This window comes from Cryptomeria japonica, chromosome 10 (genome assembly GCF_030272615.1).
Source record: "Cryptomeria japonica chromosome 10, Sugi_1.0, whole genome shotgun sequence".
NCBI lineage: Eukaryota > Viridiplantae > Streptophyta > Pinopsida > Cupressales > Cupressaceae > Cryptomeria > Cryptomeria japonica.
The window spans coordinates 219,506,023-219,525,473 of NC_081414.1; the positions used below are offsets into that span (position 1 = coordinate 219,506,023).

Here is a 19,451-nt window from a genome sequence, read left to right on the forward strand (position 1 = left end):
GTAATAGATTCAAATGTCAGTATAAGTTACACATTCTAATATAAATTTTCTTATTCAAAGATTTCATTTTTACAACCATTATTTTATCTATGTTGAATTGATAATATTTAATAGGGTTAGGATAAAATTTTAACACTAACCCCAATCCTAATTGTAAGTTAACACTAAAATTGACCCTGTTTGAATTTTAACACGAACCACAATCCTAATTATGGTTAGGGTCAGGGTTCAATTATATTAGAGTTATGGTTTGATTAGGATTATGATTCAATTAGGATAAGGGTTAGATTTAGAATTCAATTAGGGTTATATGATAAGTCTTTGAATTAGGGTTAGGTTTAGGGTTAGAATTCAATTAGGGTAATGGTTAGTGTTAAAATAAGATTATGAATAGGTTATAATTATAGTTAGGGTTAGAATTAGAATCAAGATTAGGGTTATAATTAGGCATAGAGATAGGAATATGATTAGATTTAAATTGGGTTTAGGACTAGAAATATAATTAAGGTTAGTGGTGGTCAATTAAATTTAATATTAATATTCAATTACGGATAAGGTTAGGGTTTAATTATATTTATGGTTTAAATTGATCATGCATGTTGTTTTCTATTATAATGTATTAATTTACATGCAAATATAGTAGATGTCAATGTTTTAGGTCTAATGGTAGATGAGTTTATGTATATTAATAATATATATAAAATACATAGAGTGGTAATCTTCTCAACGTTCTATTTGAATTTAGGGTGTAAAAATGATTAAATATATGTTTATTTTCAATCAATCATTAGTTTATGTATGTTGAATTGAGATAATAGTTATTATTATTAGGATCAAATCTTTACACTGACCCTAACCCTGATTGAAACTTGATTTAATTGTAATAATAAATCAAATCCTAATTCAATCTTAAACCTAGCATAGAATAATTAAATTGTAACCATAATCAAATCCTATCTATAATTAAACCCTTACAAAAATTGAAGCCTATCTGTAATTACCTATAACCTCAATCCTAACTAAAATATTTCCCTCTAATTAAACATGAACACTAACCTAATAATAACCCTAACCCTAATTATTCTTGAACAATAATGATAATTAAACTATAACTCAAACCATATTTGAACCCCAACCACAACCCTGATATTTATCCTACAATAAAACCTTAATTGTAACCTAACACTAACGCTAACCCTAATTTAACGTAACATTAACCCTAACCCTAATATAAATATAATTGCACTTAAGTATTATCCTATAATAGTAACCCTAATTGTAACCTAACCTTAACCCTAACCTAACATTAACCCTAATCCTAACCCTAATATTTATTCTATATTAATAATCCTAATATTTATCCTATAGTAATAACCCTAATAGTAATCTTACATTTACCCTAACCCTAATATAAATGTTGTTGAACCCTTGTGACAACGTAACCCTAAAATTAACCTTAACCCTAACTAATCCTTATCTTTAACCTGGACCATAACCCTAAATTTAAACCCAACCTAACCTTGATCCTATTTCCAATCTAAACCCAATTAAACCCCAACCATAATTGAATCTTAATGCTAATGTGACCCATAACCCTAATTAAACCACAATCCTAACCTTAAAACCAAGCTTTACAATAGAGCCCTAACCATATTTGAATACTAACACTAACTCTAACGATAATTAAACTCTAATTTAACTATAATACTAACCCTATTCATGACTAAACCCTCGCCCTCAACGTAACACTAATTCTAATTAATCATAACCTAGCATAAACCCTAACCCTAATTTAACTGCAACCCTTACCACAAGAATTATCCTTGAATAGAAACCCTAATTATAGTGTAACCTTAACCCTAAACCAAATCTTACCATAATAGAAACCTAATCATAACCTAACCCTAAACTTAACTCTAACCCTAGAATTAAAGTGTAACTACAACTTGAACCCTAATCTAACCATAATTGAACCCTACTCCTAAACTTAACCCTAATCCTACTTGAATTCTATGACAAACCTTAATCCTAATTGGACTAACTATAATCCTAATTTAACTCTAACCCTCTTGTAATTGAATTAAAAAATTAATTCTAATCCCAATTGAACTATGTGCATATGAAACTTTAGCGGTCATATGAAACTATGTGCATATGCAAACTAAAGTATAAAAATGTAAACATAGGTGGATGTCAACAAGGATGACAAGTGGAAGCCAGGTGGTGATCATGCATAGGTCGGTGAAGTGTTCATTGATGTAATAGTCAACAACAAGGTTGTCTTTTAGAAAGAACCTGCAAGTCATGGGAGGATGGCAAAAGATTGCGGCTCTAGGAAGACAAGGTGGCAAGTGATTGAACTAATCCTGCAAGAAGATCTGATCTTCGTACCCATTTGCTGAAGAAAACAACAAAGCTATTAATGGCGTGTGATAGAGAAACGTAGAAAAGAGACATCCAAATATAGACAACGCACATTGGAATGTGAGGTGTTGGCGGTGTTGATCGATGACATGCAGATCATCTCTCCAGAAAAGAAGATCGGATCAAATCTAATATGGATCGAGTTGGTGAAGGAAAAACCTAACATGATACTGTTTGAATTATTTTTTGCGGGAACCCTAAAAGATAAATATATCATCTTGAGACTGAAATCAGTTGATGCTTGATGCGAAGAGTGAGAGAGAAGAAATCCTAAGAAAGGAGAAAGATTATCTACCTTAGAGTTTATTCTGAGAAAATTGCAATGTGAGTTAGCAGGTGAACCGTTGAGAGGGTCTAACCGATAGAGACATAGTAACTGGTAAACTATTGCAGTTCTAATAGTCAAGCTAGTCAGTGAGGTGTCATTGGTCAAGAAGGCATCCAAGAGTGACAAAGTGTGGTGTGAGGCTAAGGGAGAAATAAGAGAGGCTAGGAGGAACCAGTGAGAGATTAGAGTGAGAAATTTAATAACTAGCAGTGTGAGAACTAATGAAGAAGAGAAGTTGTTAGTGATTAGAGTGAGAAATCTGATAACCAATAGTGTGAGAACTAGTGAAGAAGATAAGTTGTTAAGTGACAGAAATCCATTGATCAGGTGTTGCAGAACTCATTTGCAACCAAGTGCTATAACTGTATCAAAATTGCATTTCATCATACAACACTGAGTTGGATGTTGGTGTAGGGGTTGGTTCTCCTTGGTTTGATGCCCTAAATTAGTAGGGGTTGGTGCTCCCTTGGTTGGTGCCCTAAATCATTGTAATTTGTTGTTTTATTGTGAGGTTGGATTAGAGCAGTAGACTCCAACAACATTTCTCATCGAGGTTTTTCCTATTGAACACAATGTACCATTGAGAGGGGGGTGAACCAATGGTTCCTAAATTATTTTTCTTTTTAAAACAACCTCAGAATACTAGTTATCACCCTAGGCTCTAAACAATCAAACCAGTAAGACAAATGTGGATATCAAAAGAGGCAAACACACAAATGCAACCCACAACACCAGATGTATAAGGAAAACCCAATATGGGAAAAACCTCGGTGAGAAATGTTGTTGGAGTCTACTACTCCAATCCAGCCTCATAAGTGAAATACTGAATTACAAATATTTAGGGAACCAACCCCTGCACCTAACTCCAACTTGGTGATGTATAGTGAAATAACATTTTGATATAGTTATAGCATCTAGTTTCAAATAAGTTATGCAACACTTGGTCAAATACATTTATGCTGATTAATAGCCTTCTATTCTTTACTGGATCTCACACTATCGGTTATGAGATTACTCTCTCTGATTCTTGGCTACTCTTATTTCTCTCTCAGCCTCACAACACACTATTTCACACTTGGATTTCTTCTTGATCAATCACACCTTACCAGTTAGCTTAACTGTTACACCTTCAATAGTTTACCAGTACTCTCTCTATCAGTTAAACCCTCTCACTGGTTCACCTACAAACTCACTCTAAAACTTTCTTAGAATAAATTCCAAGGAATCTATGAACTTTCTCAAGCTCTTTTCATTGTCTTTCTTAACATCAAGCATCATTGATTTATGTCTTGAGCTCACATATTTATAATCTAAGGTTCCTACCAAAAAATGCATTCAAATAATGTCATGTTAGGTTTTTCCTTCACCAAATCGATCCATATTTCATTTGATTTGATCTTATTTTCTAGGGATATGATCTTCATGTCATCGATTAGCACCACCAAAGCTTCACATTCCAATGTGCATTTTCTAAATTTGGAGGTCTACACCATGCTTTTCTACTTTTCTCTATCATACGCCATTAATGGCTTAGTTGTTTCCTTCAGCAAATGGGTACAAAGATCAAATCTTCTTACATGATCAGTTCAGTCGCTTGCCAGCTTGTCTTCCTTGATCTACAATCCTCTGGCATCCTTTGTGACTTGCAAGCTTTTTATAAAAATTGACTTGCTTGCTGACTTGTTTTGTCGATGCACACTTCATCGACCTGTGCAATATAACGACCTGACATCTAGCTCTCATGTTTGTCGACATCCACCTCTGCTTGGTTTTTTATGTTAGTTTGACATTCTGCATTGACCAAGATTGACTACGAGTTCAAATCACCTTACCGGTATAACCAACAAACATCCTCTTTGCTAGCGACACATCCACCTAACAATTCATCTCCCCTTCTAGTATGTCTTCATGCCATTCTTTCTGTTCTATTCACCGGGTGTTGTTGTGATTCAAATAACATTTTGCCTCTTCATCAGAGGCAAACAACCAACCTTCATACCAGTTTATGCCTTACCGGTAGATGACACAATTCATGTGTAGAAGTAACCTTCCTTCTGTCTTCTTACTCACATCTGGATTGACATCATATGTCTTACTTTTCTTATACCAATCACCACTTTTTACTTATCGGTGACCTTGCCAAACCAATTGACATCAATGACAACTTAATTTTAATAATGCCAACAATCTTGCCCTTTGGCATTGGTGTCAACTTACTGTAAGATTTCATACTAGTAGATTTCTTCCCCTTTGACACAATGAGAAAGGGTACTATACACTCCCCCTTTGATTCATACCTAAATCTCCCTTTGGCTGATACCAGTTATTACAATTGGTACTGAGATGTGGTTCAAGAGTTATATATGCTGCTATGAACTCACCCTGAACCATATAAATCCTTACTATCTCAAGTGCATAAGGCAGGTGACACAACTCCCAACTTGTGTCTTTAGTACTCAAAAGTACTTACCGACAATGGTTTGGTGAAAATGTCTAATACTTGTTATTTTGTAGGGACATAGTCCATCTTTAATTCCTGTCCTTCAACCTTCTCTCTAAGGAAATGATACTTAATGGCTATATGCTTTGTCCTTGAATGCATCCTCGGATTATTTGATACGTTGATGACACTTGAATTATCACACCTGATGAGAATAAGATCAGTTATGTCCACCTCTATGTCCTTGAGGGTTTTCTTCATCCAAAGTACTTGAGAGCAGCATGTAGCAGCAATAATGTATTATGCTTCAACAGTTGATAGGGAGAATAAATCCTGCTTCTTGCTATGTCATGAGACCAACCAGTCACCTAGGAAGAATGCACCACCACTTGTGCTCTTTCAGTAATCAATGCAACCTACCCAATCAGCATCAGTGTATGCTTCCAAGATGAATTCCCCTTGTTTAGGGTACCACAATCCATAACTGAGTGTTCCTTATAGGTACCTAAAAATTCTGCTTACGACATTCATATGTGACTGCTTTGGTGCATCTTAAAATCTGGGCACCATGCACACTGCTTGCACTATATCCGATTTAGAAGTAATTAGATACAATAGGCTTCCTATCATGGATCTATACAATGTCTGATCTGCCACTGGTGAATCATAATTCTTTCTTAATTTTATTTCGGTCACCATGGGGGTACTTACTGATTTGCAGTCCTCCATTTGAAATTTCTTCAACATATCCTTTGCATACTTGGTTTGTGAGATAAAGATTCCCTTATCTAGCTGTGATATCTGCAAACCAAAGAAGTATGCCAATTCTCCAAGCATTGACATCTCAAATTCTGACTGCATCTAATCAATAAATTCTTTATGAAGGGTGTCCTTATTGCCTCCAAATATAATGTTATCTACATATACAACAACAATTATCATGTGGTTTCCATCTTTCTTTATGTATAAATTGTTGTCAGCACTCCCCTTTTTGAATCCTTACACCTTCAGGTATTGATCTAGCCTTGAATACCATTCTCTAGGAGATTTCTTTAAACCATAGAGGGCTTTGTTCAACTGGCACACAAATGTGTCATCATCATGTAGGAGAAACCCTTCTAGTTGCTCCATGTACACTTCTTCCAAATTTCCATTTAGGAAGGCAAATTTTACATCCATTTGATATACTTTAAAACCCTTGTAGGCAGAAAAGGATAGAAACATTCCAATTGCTTCTAATCTAGCTACCAGTGCAAATGTTTCTTCAAAATCAAAGCCCTCTACTTGAGAGTAGCCTTTGCACACAAATCTAGCTTTATGCCTAACAATTTTACCTTCTACATTCATCTTATTCCAGTAGACTGATTTATTACTAATTCCCAAGAGTCAAGTTCTTCTCAATTTGTTGTAGCTCTTCCATGGCATCCATCCATTCATGTCTTTTGTTGGCCTCATTGAATATTTTCGGTTCTACTTTTGTCATGAGGAATAAGTTGAGTTGTCAATCATCCTAGGCAAATCTTATCCTAGTTTGCACACCATCCCTCTCATTACCTAGAATCTTCTCTTTTGTGTGGTTCATCTGCACATACCGGTTAGGATCCTTCTTGGATACTTCTTCCAGTTCATTGTTTAACTGATCTTCCTCGCCTTCATCACCAGAATCATCATACAGGTTTACCTATGATTGACTTCCTTTGTGCATATCCTCATTAACACTTACATGCACACTCTCAATGACTCTTCTTAGTCTTTTGTTGTAGCATTTATAGGCCTTACTGGTAGATGAATAACCAAGGAAGATTCCTTTATCACTCCTAGAATCAAAACTACCTAGACCATCCATATCTCTCTTGATAAAACACTTGCTTCCAAATACCTTGAAGTATTTGACTGATGGTTTCCAGTCATACCACAACTCATAAGGTGTCATTTTGTTGTTTGTTCTTAGTTGAAACCGATTCAAGGTATATGTAGTAGTATGAACCGCTTCCTTCCAATATGTGTCTGGCAGAGTAGCCTCATTTAGCATGGTTTTGGCCATCTCCTTGATTGTCTTGTTCTTTCTTTCTACCAGACCATTTTGTTGTGGTGTCCTAGGCCCTGACTATTTCCTTCTAATTCCATGTCTTTCACAATAACCTTCAAACTCATTTGATGTGAACTCTCCACCCTGATTTGATCTTAGACTTTTTAGCTTGCACCCACTTTCCTTCTCCACCATCTTCCCAAAGATCTTGAATCTATCAAAAGTTTGTGATTTATGTTGCATGAAAGTGACCCATGTCATTCTTGAATAGTCATGAATGAAGAGCATAAAATATCTTTCACTGGCAAGCGCTCTTGTCCTACTTGGACCACACAAATCTGTATGTACAATTTCAAGTGGTCTTGAGGTGTTGTGTTTGTTTGCTTTGAAGCTCACCTTAGTCTGCTTCCCTTTCACACATTCATCACAAAATGTGCTTACAAGTTTGATGATGGGTGAAATATTTCTTACACACCCCTTTTTTCTTACTACAATTAAGTTATCAAATTTTATGTGGCCTAATCTTTGGTGCCACAACTAGCTTTCGTCAACCTATCCCATCATGTATTGGGACTTATAACTATTGGTTCTTGATTAGGATATGCTCTCTTTTGCTTGATTTTCCGGTTCTTACAACTTTTCTATATGTCCAAATTCTTGACATTTATAGCATTTCACATCTTCATTTAAAGATGAATCTTTGAAATTATTGTAGGACATCGGTTTATTCTTCCTACATTCAAAACTCCTATGACCAAATCCATTGCATTGATAATATACAACATTTATATCCCAGAGTGCATTAAATGGATTTCTACTTTCATAACTCATAGTGGGCTTATTGGTTAATCTACAGTTAGCTATTCTATGCCCAAATTTGTTACACTGGTAATAATAACCATGAAAGTTTGGAACATACTGGTTAGGTTGCCTTGGTCCTGCAAACGACTGCCTCACTAGGGGTCTTCCTTTCATGCTGCTAACTTTGGTGAATACGTCATGGTCAACTCTTGCATTTCTCCTTGGATCTGCATGTCGGTACATTGAGTGTGGCCTTTAGTTCATTGATTGTGTATACTAGTTTGTGTTTCGGTTTCTAACAACATCTGCATATTTCTTCTTACTGGTATCCTTTCTTACTGTGAATGTCTTTTTCTCTTCACCTTCATTTGAAGAAGTGAACTGTATCTCCTTACCAGTTATATCTTTTCTATTTGAACTTTGACCTTATTCAAATCCTAAGCCATCAATATCTTTGGATTGCTTCTGTTTGTTCAACATCTTGTCTAAAGCTTCGGTGTCACCTTCATATTTGCTTCTCACTTTTATTTCTTCCTTACTTTCTTAAATCTCCTTTCTGAGCTTCAATATTTATGCTTCCAGATCTTGATGCTCCTTTTCCTTCTTCATCAGATCAGACGATGTAACTTCACATATCCTCTTAGCTTCTTCCAATTGAATTTTCAAGTCAGATGTAACTTGATTGGACTCATCCACGGATTGCTTCAAGAGACCTTGTTCATCTACTATAGCAAGCTTGAATTTCTTGATTTCTCTTCTTGTTTTACTTAGCTCCTCAAGAGAACTTATAAGCTCACGTTCTAGATCCACTTCGGCTTCAATGCCTTCTTCTTCCTCATCCTCACCAACTAGTTCATCAAGTGCCATAAAGAGATTAACTTTTTAGTGATTCTCAAGGAAGTTGTCTTCTGATGCACTTTCTTCATCTGTGGCATCATCCTCAATAGTATATAGGTTGTTCTGCTTTAGGTAGCCTCTTCTTCCTTGCCAGTAGACATTTCTTTCTTTATCTTTATTAGCAGATCCACTAAATATTCTTGACTCATCTCCAACGGTTTCATTATAAGGACATTTTGCAACAAAGTGTCCAACTTTACCATAGTTGAAACATTTGAGTGGTAACTTTCCTTTATATTTTTTGGATCCTCTTTTGAGCTTTCAAACAAATTTTGCTACCTCTGCATCAAAGTCTTCACTGGATCCTTTATGAGCAACCACCTCTTTTCTCTTCTTGGTGGCATTGAATGTTGCCTCTTTCCTTGAGGAAGCATCACTAGTTGTTCTCATTTCATAGGTTGTTAGTGAGCCAAATAGCTCATCCACTATGAAGATCTTTAGATCCTGGGCTGCTTCTATGGAAGAAACCTTAGTATCATACTTAGATGTGACATATCTAAGTACCTTCTTGACAAGAATCTCATCTGCAATTTCTTTTCCAAGTCATCTGATGGTGTTCACAGTTTCATCAAATCTTTAAAGGTAGTCTCCAATCTTTTCTTCATCCTTCATCTTGATGCCTTCAAGTTGGCCCCTTAGTGTTTGCAGGTTGGCCTCTTTGAATTTTGCATCTCCTTCAAATAACATTTGCATTTTCTCCCAAGTCTCCTTGGCGGATGCATAATGCATGACCTTAACAAACTCATGATCAGACAACCTTCTCAAGATAGCATGTTTAGCCTTTCCATTATTCTCATACTCCTTCTTCGCATCCAAATCAGTGGGAGGAACACTAGGGACAGTATACCCATTCTTGATAGACATCCACACATAAAAACTAAGGGAGGAAATGTAGGTTCCATTCTTGTGCTCTAGAAGGCACAGTTAGATCCATCAAACATGGAGGATTTTGAGAAGGCATACTCATTTCTTGCCATTGTGTTCTAAGACCAGAATCTACCAAAGCTTTAATCAACTAGGAACCTAGGCTCTGATACCAATTGTTGAACACAATATACCACTAAGAGGGGGCTGATTCAGTGGCTCCTAAATTCCTTTCCTTTTTAAAACAACCTTAGAATGTCAATTATCATTTTAGGCTCTAAACAATCAAACCAGTAAGACAAATGTGGATATCAAAAGAGGAAAACATGCAAATGAAACCCACAACACCAGATGTACAAGGAAAACCCAATATGGGAAAAACCTTGGTGAGAAATGATGTTGGATTCTACAGCTCCAATCCAGCCTCACAAGTGAAACACTAAATTACAAAGATTTAGGGCACCAACCCAAGGAGCACCAACCCCTGCACCAAGATCCAACTTGGTGATGTATAGTGAAATAGAATTTTGATACAGTTATAGAAACTGGTTGCAAATGAGTTCTGCAACACTTGATCAAATAGATTTATGTCAGTTAATAGCCTTCTCTTCTTCACTAGATCTCACACTACCAGTTATGAGATTACTCTCTCTGATTCTTAGTTACTCTTCATTCTCTCTCAGCCACACAACACACTATGTCACACTTGGATGTCTTCTTGATCAATCACACTTTATTGGTTACGTTTAACTATTAGACCTGCAATAGTTTATTGGTACTCTATCTCTACTAGTTAAACCCTCTCATCGATTCACCTGCAAACTCACTCTACAACTTTCTTATAATAAATTCTAAGGAAGATGAACTTTATCAAGCTCTCTTCATACTCCTTCACATCAAGCATTGTCAATTTCTATCTTGAGCTCACATATTTATAATCTAAGCTTCCCGCAAAAAACCACATTCAAACAATGTCGTGTTAGGTTTTGCCTTCACCAACTTGATCCATATTTGATTTGATTTGATCTACCTTTATAGGGATATGATCTTCATGTCATCAATAAGCACCACCAAAGCTTCGCATTCTGATGTGTGTTTTCTAAATTTGGAGGTCTGCACCATGATTTTATGTTTTTCTCTATCATATGCCATTAATGGTTGGTTGTTTCCTTCAACAAATGGGTACGAAGATCAAATCTTCATGTAGGATCAACTCAGTCACTCGCTAGCTTGTCTTCCTCAAGTCACAATGCTCTGGCATCCTCTATGAATTGCGGGTTCTTTATAAAAGTTGACCTACTTGCTGACTTGTTACGTCGATGCACACTTCACCGACCTGTGCAATATCACCACCTGGCATCTTGTTGTCATGTTTGCTGGCATCCACCTCTGCTTGGTTTTCTATGTCGATTTGACATTCTACATGGACCAAGATTGACTACCGGTTCAAATCACCTAACCAGTATAACCAACAAACATCCTCTTTACCGACAGCACATCCACCTAACATTTCATCTCGCCGTCTAGTATGCCTTCATGCCATCCTTTATGTTCTTCTCACTGGGTGTTGTTGTGATTCAAATAGCATTTCTCCTCTTCATCACAAACAAACAATCAATCTTCATACCAGTTTATGCCTTACTAGTAAGCCTACCTTATCGACAGATCAAAACATTCATGTGTACCGATAACCTTCCCTCTAGGTCTTCTTACTCACATGTGGATTGACATCATATGTCTTACTTTTCTTATACCGATCACCACTTCTTACTTACCAGTGACCTTTCCAAACCAGTTGAAATCAATGAAAATTTATTACCAATAATGCCAACATTTCCCATATTGGGTTTTCCTCGTACATCTGGTGTTGTGGGTTAGGCGTTTATGTGTTTTGCCTCTTTTGATATCCTCTCTTATCTTACCGGTTTGTTGGTTTAGTGTTTAGGTTGATAACTGATATTCCAATCTTGGGTTAAAAAGAAAAGATTTAGCAACCACTTATTCACCCCCCTCTCAGTGGTACATTGTGTTCAACAAATTGTACTATCATGAATGACAATGAACCCCCAATAGGTAAGCTAGTGATGTCACATGGTAAAGAGCAACATAATAGCCACTAATTTTATTTAAATATAGGTTATATTGGATGGAGGATTTGAATATGACATGTAAAATGCTTTGCACTTAATAAGAGAAAAAAAATGTATAAGATGATGACTATTGGAATGCCTTGATCAAGAAAGTAATCTCTAGTATGGGAATAGGCCACTAAGTCATGTTCCTCTTGCACAAACATTTTCTCATACATAGAGGAAAAGTTAGGAGACGGAAAAGTATAAATCATTAGGGGTTGGTTTCTAGAAGAGAGGACATTAGAATGAATAGAAGATAAATCGTCATAAAAATCTCTTGAGGAGATTTATAAAGAGACTTGTCAATCACCATAATTTCCTTACGAGTTGGATGAGTGTTGAGAGATGTAGAGGAGGATTTAAGTAAGATGAGGTTATCATATCTAGTAAATGTACCATTCACATTGAGAGATGGCCTTTTAGATGCTTTGGTGGGCATTGATGGCAACATATGAATGTGAAAACAATCAATACAAAGAAAGAAGATATCACTAAAAAACTCCCCAAAGATCAAGATAGATAAAATCCTGTTTAGAGAAGAAAAATTATTCAAGTGAAATCTCAAAGAAGCCATAGACATCTGCTATCACCCTTTCAACCTTAACTATGATAAGGAATAGCGCCTTAGTCTTTCGTGGAATCCTCTCCTATCCAACCTTAACAATCATTTGTCCCCTCCCAATGATTCAGTTGCCCACTTGACCACTTACTTCCCTTGATAGTGAGTCTCTTTCCCTATGGCTCCCTTTGTACCTTTTAGCCCTCTTTCCTCCTTTGTCCTTGCCCACCCTTCGTCTCCTCTTTTTATCTAGGCCTTCTTCTTTTACCCCCCTTTCCTTTCATTCTCCTCTTTTGACCTTGCTTTTACTTTCTTTCTTTCTTTGAGGATTTTTCATTCTTTAGCTCCTCCTTTGTTGCTATTAGCTACCTTTTATCCCATTCTTTTGTTTTATTTTGCCTTTTGGATTTTTTCACCTCTTGCCTCTAGTTTATTTTACCACTTTCTCATATGTTATGCAATAAATACTATTCATATATTTTTACCTCTTACTTCTTAACTTACTTTCTCGTTCTTTTTTTTTTTATAAATTTATTCTCTTTTCTATATATTCTCTTGGTTATGTGATTCTTTTCTAATTGGTTTCATTTTACTATAGTTTTTTCAATTTTAAACCTTTCTTTTCTTTTAGTTTTTGGTTTATCTATTTTGCTTATTTTAATTATTCTTTATTAGTTTTGATATCTAGGAAGCCTTTGATTTATTATTTTTCTTTATCAATTTTCCTATTTTTTTTGTTTAATTGATTTGCTTATAGAATACCTTATTAGTTATTCCTTTGTTTTCTCATTATTTGTATTTCTTGTTGTTTAGTTATTATTCTTTTAATTATTATTATTTATTTGTTATCCTTTCTTTTTCTTTTGTCTTTCTATTTATTTAAAATTTAATTTCTCAATTTACATATCTTCTTGTTTCAATTATTTGTTTTAGATCTAGCTTATGTTCTAATTTCTATAGTATTTTTTAAATCTAATTGTTTTATCATTATTTTTTTCATTGTTTCTATTATTTCTCTGTGTCATTATTTTTTCTTCTATTTTTTGATATATTTTTCTTCTTTATAAATATATTTCATTAAGCTTTTAAGATATAATGTGTGCATGCACACGCACGCACATACACATACACACACACATGTGCTTATTCTCTCTCTTTTTTTTTTTCAAAACTATGTTTAATTATTATTACTTTCTTGTGTTTGTTCTCCATTTAGTCCATAGGTCTATTTTTATTTTCCTTTTCCTTATCTTATTATCTATGGCTTTACTCTATTTTTTGGTCAACTCTTAGGGTTTCATGTAGTTCCATCATTCCCTTCCCCCCTCCCCACTGCTCCTTCTAAAGATGTCTTAGTCTGTAACTTACCATTTATTTTTCTCCTTATGCTCTCTCTCATCTCGATGATGGATTGTGTAGTGTGATCTAAAAAGTTGATGCAAAAACTCTCACTCAATCAAAACCAGAAACAAGAAATCTCAATATAATGAATTATAGCAATCTAATATCAATAAATTATTACACGGAGCTCATCGTAGATAGATGTTCAGTCGTTGTTCTCGGGAGCTTATTACAATGTATCGATCATAATTTGAACTCTCTATCAAGCCTATTGTGATCTCACCCTCGAATCCAATCTTTTTTAAAATCCAAGGACTGCCGATTCCAATCTAACCCAGTTCTTCATAAAGGTCGTACGTAAGCCCATAATTATCAAAGAATTTTAGCCATGGAGTTGATGATGGAGGTAACTATCCATGATGTGATTAGGAGGTACATATAATTATAAAACAATATTAGTCATGTGCTACACTGTGCACAGAGCATATTTCGTCGGAATGAACATGCCATTTGGCAGTTCGATTGTATTGACTTTTTAAAGTTTTGGGACTGAAATTTTTCAGCAATGAAAGAAGCCCATGCGTCTGCTCTGCATTTGTATTGTTGTTTATATAGTCATTCTCCTAATAAAGGAGATACTTAATTCCGTTAATGCCAAAGCTTTGCTATTGTTAGCGTCTGTTTACTGCAATGCCCCTCAAAATTTCACAGAAACATAATATAGAAAGTGCCGAGTTTTCATTCCCTTTAAGAGAATGAGTATTATTATGAGATGGAGAATCTTAGTGAAAAAAAGACAGAACAACAGCTATGATTGTGTAGCTGTCGACGTTCTGAATGTTTTATGGCAGATATAATAAATAAAATGTGGCAATATATATAATAAATAAAATGTGGCAATATAAGCATGTTAGAGATCAAAGGAAGGAAAAGCGTGGATCTTTGTTAAGGTTCAGTATGGGATTTTACTGTGTACGAGATTTTCTTTGTTTGTAGGAACCCCTGAACTCACCCTGAATCATATTGCTTAAATTATCTGTGCTGTAGGCTATATAGCATACTAGGACCACCTTCCATACTTGAGTAGTCTTAAACCACAAAGTATAGATACCTATCTCCTTTAGATTCAGAAACAATGGATCTCAAGGAAAGCCAGAGAAAGAAAAAGAGCTTGATGGAGTGGACGCTAGTGTTGTTGAATTGCTTGGCCTTATGTATTGGCACCACTGCAGGGCCATTGTCACTCAGGTTTTACTTCATCCATGGGGGGTCTAGTAGATGGCTGTGTTCCTGGCTAGAAACTGCAGGGTGGCCCATTCTTATTCTGCCTCTCTGCATAATATACAGAAGGCAGCCCGATGTTCAACATGTTACCCTCCACCAATGCCTTGCTTGCTGTGCTATTGGGCTCATCACAGGGGTGGATGATTATATGGATGCTTGGGGAGTGTCATATCTGCCTCTCTCTACATACTCCTTGTTGAATGCCACTCAGCTTGCCTTCAATGCAATCTTTGCATTTCTCTTGGTACGTCAGAAATTCATCCCTTATTCGATCAATGCTGTGTGATATTGCTTACCCTGGGCTCTGTCTTGCTGACCTTCCAAACCAAGAGTGACAAACCCGAAGAGGTCACAAACACAAAGTACATATTGGGTTTTCTTTTGACAATTGGTGCAGCTGGGCTCTATGGTTAGTCCTTCCCATCATTGAACTTGTGTACAAGAGAAGTGCAGAGTAATATATACTCTGGTTATGGAGATGCAGCTCATAATGTCATTTTCTGCAACTGTGTTGTGCACAATTGGTATGGTAGTGAACAAGGATTTCGAGACCGTTGCAAGTGAGGCGAGGGCATCTGATATTGGGGAAGCTAAGTTCTACATTGCTTTAGTATGGAATGCAATCTCATGGCAGCTCTTCTTCATTGGGGTGTTTGGTGTGATCTTTCTAACGTCTTCTCTGCTAAGTGGTATCATCAAAACTGTGTTTATTCGAGGGACGCAAGTGTTGGCAGTTATTATATATCATGAGAATTTCAGCGGGGAGAAGGGCGTTGCTCTGATACTGGCCTTATGGGGTTTTGCCTCATATTTATGTGGAGAGTATTTGAAATCCAAACAGCCGGCCAATGTCACAGAGACTATTTGCCATCACTGTGAATTGTCAGGAACCAAGGAAGAAAAATCTGAGGTGGCGGTTAAAGAGAAAAACTATTTGAAATCCAAACAGCTGGCCAATGTCACAGAGACTATTTGCCATCACTGTGAATTGTCAGGAACCAAGGAAGAAAAATCTGAGGTGGCGGTTAAAGAGAAAAACTCTAATGTTGTAATTCCATAAATAGGTAATGATGCTTTTGAAATTGATCTGTGTTCTATATCGTTGTTTAGACTGTTTGGTCAACACTGTACACTTCTTTACTGTTGAGATAAAGGTGTCTCAATCTTAGAGTTCAAATATGCTAATTTAATTATTTGTTTTATTTTTCATTCTACTTTGGAAGTCTTGAAGGTTTGGGAATTAGTGTCATATGTTGCTATGTTGAGTTTATGATAAATTTTCTATTATGATAATGGCAGTTTCTAGTTCAATGAAAGAGTCGTGGAGAGTTATATTTTGGCAAATTGCATTTATTGTTTGAGTTCACTTTTGACAAGTGGTGTGAGGTAAGGAAGGCAATTATTCGGTCATGGTAACTTGTATGTTGTACTTACATTACATTTTGCAAGATGATCATTATGGAAGAGATAGGTGTTGTTGCTTCGGAAGTTGTTGTGTACAACATGTCATTGGATTAGCAAGATGTTGTTTGTCACACAACTTACCTCTTGTTCTTTGAAGTTGGTTTTGGAAACCATGTGCACATATCTCTTTGTGATGAGATCTATTAATTGTTGATGCCTTAGTTGTTTTTTGGAGAGAGAGACAAGTTAACTTAGGCATTGTTATGCTGCTGAAATTATTCTCGAAATCTTTGTTGTAACTACTCCTGAAGAGCATTGACTCTGTACATTGTATTGTAACTGTTAGTATTGCTAAATAATACAACTGAGTCAGGCTTTTGGAGTGTGGGTTTTTTCTTGACAAGGTTTCTTCACGTATATTTGGTGTTGTGGTTTCATTTATTAAATCTGATTGTATGTGTGTTTATAAGAGCCTAGTCAAATTTGTTATTATTGTTGGGTTGATAGGTTTTTTGTACTGATCTAGTTTCAGTGGGAATTTTGCAGTGGAAGATTTCAAGACTTTGTTGCAAGTTAGATATGGTAAGTACCTCCAACATAATAGAGATGGATAAATTTAATGGCAGCAATTTTGAGTTGTGGAAACTCAAAATGGAGGATATGCTCGTGGATAGAGATCTATGGGTTGCAGTTTCTTCAACAAAACCCCAAACTACAATGCAGGATGAATGGGATAAAATGGATCGAAAAGCCAAGGGTTTGATAAGACTCTATCTGGTTGATTCAGTGCTACTGAATTTCCATGAGGAGAAGACTGCAGCTGCACTTTGGAAGAAGCTTGGTGATATTTATCAAGGGAAATCCTTGGTAAATAAGTTATTCGTGAGAAAGAAGTTGTATTCTCCAAGGATGGAGGAGGGAGGATCTATTAGAGATCACCTGAATGCATTCAACATGCTAGTTGCTCAACTGAATTTTTTTGGTGATAAGATTAATGATCAATAAAAATGCATGTTTATGTAATGTTCTTTGTCAGACTCATGGGATCACTTTGTGATGGCCATTGGAAGCACAACAACCACTTTCAAAATGGAGGATGTGGTTGGTTTATTGTTATCTGAAGAGATGCAAAAGAAATCTTTTGAGATGGCCAAAGAGGCCCTAGTCGCTCATGGTAGAACGATGGAGAAAGGCAAGAAAAATGAAAAGAAGGGTAAATCAAAGTCTCCGGGAAGATCTAAGTCACCCGGTAAAAATTCTAAGGTGAAATGTTGGAACTGCTGCAAATCCGATCATTTCTAGAAAGATTGTAAAGAGGAGAGGAAAAAGAAAAACAAGAATTCCTCTGATTCTGATAAATCCTCTCTAGATGACATGGATGTTTTTGTCATTGCCTTGGCAAACCTACATCAGGAGATGTGTGGTTAATTGACTTAGATGCTTCTTTCCATATGACCTCTCATAGAAATTGGTTTTCAAAGTATGAAGAATATGACGGTGGGAAGGTGTACTTGGGTGATGATTCTCACCTGAAGGTTCTTAGTCATGGAAGAGTCAAGATTCGATTCCCTGATGGTAGAGTGAAGGGGATTGATGGTGTACTGCATATCCCTAGTTTGGCATGAAACCTCCTTTCAGTTAGCAAGTTAAGTGATGTTGGAGTGCAGGTTGTTTTCTTGCAAGGTGGATGTAAGATGACCAGAGGTTTTATGGTTCTTACTAAGGTTGTTCGGATTGGCACTCTGTATAAGGTAGATGCATGCATAGTTCAATGCAATAGCGCTTCTATAAATTCCAAGAAAAGGGCTTTAAATTCTTCATCCTCACCATTAGATCAAGCATAAAAGAAGACTCTTGTTTCAACATCTAATGATAGTTCTTTTTGGGTACCTAAGGGTGCTAATGCTTTGGAGATGAAGCTCCCAACTGAGAAGACAATGTTGTGGCACCAAAGACTTGCCCACATAGGTGAAAAGGGCTTATGAGCCATGAAAAAGAAGAGCCTTGTTGAAGGCCTTGATGATTGTAATCTCGAGTTCGACTTTTGTGAAGATTGTGTATATGGAAAACAACATTGTATTTATTTTTATTTCAGTCCTCATAAGTCTTCTTGGGTTTTAGACTATGTTCATTCTAATGTTTTTGGTCCTATTAATGTTCCTTCATTAAATAGATCTGTGTACTTTGTTTCTTTCATTGATGACTATTCTAGAAGGACATTTGTTTATTTCCTCATAAGTAAGTCTAAAGTTTTCAGTCAGTTTTAAGAATTTAAGTCCTTGATTCAAAATCAAACTGGTAGAAAAATTAAATTTCTAGGGATGGATAACGGCGGTGAGTTTTTGTTCTGCTGAGTTCGATAGGTTCTGTAAGGATCATGGGATTGAAAGACATAAGGCAACTCTATAGACACCACAACAAAATAGAGTTGTGGAGAGGATGAATAGAACTCTGATGGAGAGGGCTAGGAGTATGCTGAGTGGTGTTGGCCTTGAAAAAAAGTTCTAGGCTGAGGTGGTAGCCACTACATGTTATTTGATAAATAGATCTCCCACTTTGACGCTTGTTGAAAAGATCCCCATGGAGGCATGGTCTCGTAAAATTCTCTCATTGAGACATCTTAGAGACTTTGGCTATGAGACATATGCTCATGTGTCAAGTGAAAAGAGATCTAAATTGGAGAACAATGCAGTGAAATGTATCTTTATCGGTTATGGTATTGGCATGAAGGTGTACAAGCTTTGGGATCTAGTTCTAGAGAAGGTTCTCTATAGCAGAAATGTTATCTTTTGTGACTTGAAACCTTCCATGATAGATTTACAATCAGAGAAGGAAGAGAAACAAAAGAAGGAGGTAGTTCATATTCCACCCACTACTAAGAGAGTTGAACTATGTACTCTTGTGGGACCTGAGCCATAGTAGATCAGAAAGTTTAGAAGAGGAACAAG

At 36.1% G+C, this 19,451-nt stretch overlaps 1 pseudogene; it reads left to right on the top strand.

Annotated features, from left to right (window-relative positions):
• The first annotated feature begins 14,950 nt into the window (after positions 1-14,950).
• Positions 14,951-16,159, top strand: LOC131034854 (purine permease 3-like; annotated as a pseudogene).
• Positions 16,160-19,451: the final 3,292 nt, after the last annotated feature.